Raw genomic sequence first — 4218 nt, forward strand, 5'->3', positions numbered from 1 at the left:
GCGGTTACAAAACCGCTAGAAATTTTTTCCGGGGAAACTTTTCTAGCGGTTATAAAACCGCTAGAAACGTTTCCCCGGAAAAAATTTCTAGCGGTTTTGTAACCGCTAGTAATGTGTCTCCTTCAGATAATTTCTAGCGGTTCGTAACCGCTAGAAATGTTCTATCGTTTTGACCATGATGTGTAGCGGTTGAGATAACCGCTAGAAATTTTTTCTAACACCTGTTTTTCTAGCGGTTTCGTTAACCGCTACAAATGTTATTTGTAGCGGTTAAAACCGCTAGAAATGTAACACCATAACCGCTAGAATTAACATATTTTTTTGTAGTGAAAACATCATTACTTGGAATTTTGGATCATAACTTCATCCAATGCCAAACTATAGGAGAAACAAATCCTGTAAAAAAACATAGTAGCATGTTAAGCATTCCCAAGTAATTCCATAAATAAGATTACTTGATTGTTGTTATCTTAGTTTTCCCATAAGTTAGCTGAAAGCCTAAAATATCGCTTAAAAATACTTATACAATGTACAAGTGTGATTTCTATTTGAACATCATTACTAAGTTAAAAATGTTTGCATGTATTAATAAATTGACTCTAGTAATTTGCCATCACATGGTTATTATAAGTAAGCGTTGAATGGGAGTAAGAACAGCAAGAGGAAAGATATAAATCATTACCTCGTGGCTTGTCTCTCATGGTGAGGTATTTAACCACATAAACTGCAACTATGATGTGGACTTTGTTCGTTACTATCTTCCCAAACCTGTAGTAGGCTTGGCTCCAAGTTCGGTTGAAGAGCAACAACCCCATGAAGGCCCAGAATCCAACAACGAATCCCAATCCTATGCTCAAGTAAAATTCTTGATAGAACAATGAGACATCTTCTTCTTTATCATGAGTAGATTCTTGACGTGAAGGCATATTATCTTCTGGGCACTTTTTGTTCAATGGCAGTCCACAAAGATCAAGGTTTCTTTCATAACACGAGGCATTAAAGCTTTGCAACTGTGTTCCTGTCGGGATTTTTCCAGAGAGATTGTTGTTTGATAAGTCTAATATGCCAAGGCGATCAATATGAACAAGGCTTGAAGGAATTGGGCCTGATAATTTATTGTTTGACAAATCGATGGATTCTAGAGATTCTAGATTGCCAATCTTCAAAGGTATCTCTCCACTTAGCTGATTTCTTGATAAATTTAGGGAAACCAATCCCAACAAAGAGACAAGTTGGTTTGGTATTTTTTCTATTAAAGAATTGCTAGAGAGATCAATGCTTTTAAGAAAAAATTCTGGCCTGTTAAACACCTTATCCTAACCTTTCCATGCTAATCTTATATAGAATTCAAAAGATTCAGTGAGACTAGGAATGATTGTCCCATTGATCGTATATGTATGGTGACTATAAGTTAGGTTGATCTCCTTTTGTGCCATAACAGCAAAATTTTGAAGACAATATGGAATTTCATTTGATAACATATTATGACAGAGATCCAAGAACTAGATATGCATTAAGTGACAAAGATGCACAGGTAAAGCACCATTTAAATGATTCATCTGCAAGCTTAGAACTTCTAAATGCCTAAGGCTCTCCCCAGTCCATGAAGGTATTGAACCAAACAACTTATTCTCTGACACATCCAATAGTAATAACTTGGAGCAATTTACCAAAGAGAAAGGAAGTTCTCTAATCAAACTATTGCTTCTTAAAGTCAAAGCCTCAATATTCACAAGGAATCCTAAAGATGATGGGATCTCTCCTGATAAATTATTGTTGTTCAAATCAACAAACTCCAATGCATTTAGTTGGCTCCAACAATCAGGTATGTGCCCCTTTAATTGATTGTTTGATAGGTCTAAAATGATAATGCCTCCACCTTCAGTTTGGCCACAGACAAGTGTAATAAAATTTGAGAATTTATTTTCAGAAAGATGAAGTTCTGCTTTCAAAAGAAATGATGGAATTGCACCTTTTAAGTTGTTTGAAGTCAAAATCATTCATGAGCCCTAATAAAGCTTGAGTGGCAAGTTTGGGATTTCACAAGTTGTTGAATGAGATATTCATGTAATATATATTTTTCAATAATGACCAAAACCATTCAGGGATAGAACTTGAAAGCCCACCATTAGAAATACCCAAAGAGAATAAAAGACGTTGATTACGAAGCCGGTTTGGAAAATTAGGACCTATCTTGCAAAAAGCCATGTCCATAAGATGTAACTAAAAAGGGGGAATCCAACTGGCGCTAATGTTCAAGGTCAATGGATTGCCGGACAAAAATAAGCCCACCAAAATTAGAAAGATTTTTAAAATGAGATTCAGTGATTACACCTCCCAAATTGTTCCCATCCAAATACAATCCTCCCAATTTAGACATCAATCCAATGCTTTCAGGTATTTTTCCTTCTAATTGGTTATTAGAGAGACATAGATCTTGCAAAAAGGAAAAACCCAAACGATTTGGTAACATACTCATCAATCGATTTCTTGCTAAATCCAAACTATGTAATGAATGTCTATTGCACCATGATATATTAGAAATGAATCTCGGGAGGTCCCCATTGAAGTTATTGTAGGCAAGTGTTAAGCTCTTCAATGTGCATATATTTCCTAGTGATGTTGGGATTTCACCTTGGAGATTATTATAGAAGAGATCAAGAACTTCAAGAGACTTCATTGTGTTTCCAAAACCATTTGGAATGAAAAATTGTAATAGAGGTCCAATTCATGAAGATTGAAAGTGAAGTTGGAAATCCAATAGAATATGGTTGATGATTTCAAATGATTATGAGATAGATCAAGAAGGACAAGAGAAGTAAGGTTAGGATTGAAAGATGTGAAGATAAGATTATTTGATGAAAGGCTACAATTTGCCAAATAAAGCTCTTGAAGATTGGAGCCAAAGTTCAACATTATTACTAACATCAATTTATTATAAGAGAGATCAAGAACAAGGAGAGAAGAAAAATGAAAATGGGAAGATAAATAATAGAGATTATGAGATGAAAGACTGCAATTTCTTAGATAAAGCTGTTGAAGGCTGGAGCTAAAGTTGAAGGGCCATTGAAATAATGATGAGTTCAAAGTTACTATAAGAGGGATCAAGAGTGACAAGAGAAGAAGAAGAATAGTTAGAAGGAGAAGCAGACAGAGGAAGGCTATGGGCATAAGAAATGCCACATCCGCTGAGTCTCAATTCTATTAGTGTTGGCACAAGTTTACCAATCATGTGTAGCCACACCTGAGAATTGCCAACATCACTCACATAACTCAACTCAAGATTTGTTAATAAAGAGAGCTTTGATATCCACTCTGCCTCATCATTGTTTTTGTTGACAACTGTGAGGTTAGAACCATTACCACCAAGTTGCAAAGTGTGCAACATGTAGAGATTCCCAAGTTGATAAGGAATCACTCCAACAAGATTATTTTGTCCAAGATGAAGGTACTGCAACTTGGAAAGATTTTCCATTTGCCAAGGGATAGCTCCATCAAAGTAATTGAAACTCATATCAAGGTATTTCAACTTGGAAAGATTTCCCATCTGCCAAGGGATAGCTCTATTAAAGTAATTGAAATTCAGATCAAGGCATTGCAACTTGGAAAGCTTTCCCAATTCATTGGGAATAGTCCCAACAAAATTAAAATAAGAGAGGTTGAGATATCTTAAGTTGGTGAATGACTCTATGGACTGAGGGATGTCGCTTGGGTAGAAATAATTGTTACTGAGATCCAAATGCTTCAGTTCATGCAACTCACTCAACAAAGTAATATTAATTGTACCTCTCAAAAGGGGTGAATCAGAACTATGAAGATCAAGAATTTGAACATGACTTGTTTGGTTGCTGCAACGAACTTCTTTCCAGTTGCAACAATCTTCATCATCTCCGTCCCTCCATGTGGACAACATATGAGGGGCAAGTGGAAGAATTTCTCTTAGGTTCAGAAAATTTCAGATCTGTCTGATTTTTCTAAAACCACTCCGGGTTCCAGCTTTACTTTGGTTTCCAGCTCAATTGCCAGTTTAAGGCAATCAAAACGGCTCAACTCTTTCAACAGTTAAAACCATTGAAACGACCCGATGAAGGGAGCAAGTGACGGCTGGACCAGTGGGACTGTCCGGTCCGGCTTTCAAAACCTTGAAAAGTAGCCAAATTTAAATGAAAAATAAGTTGAAATGGGCGAAAGTAACTGTAACTAATAGTAATAAAAAAA

Source organism: Neltuma alba, unplaced genomic scaffold (genome assembly GCF_004799145.2).
Source record: "Neltuma alba isolate B1F8T4 unplaced genomic scaffold, ASM479914v2 tig00010187_pilon, whole genome shotgun sequence".
NCBI lineage: Eukaryota > Viridiplantae > Streptophyta > Magnoliopsida > Fabales > Fabaceae > Neltuma > Neltuma alba.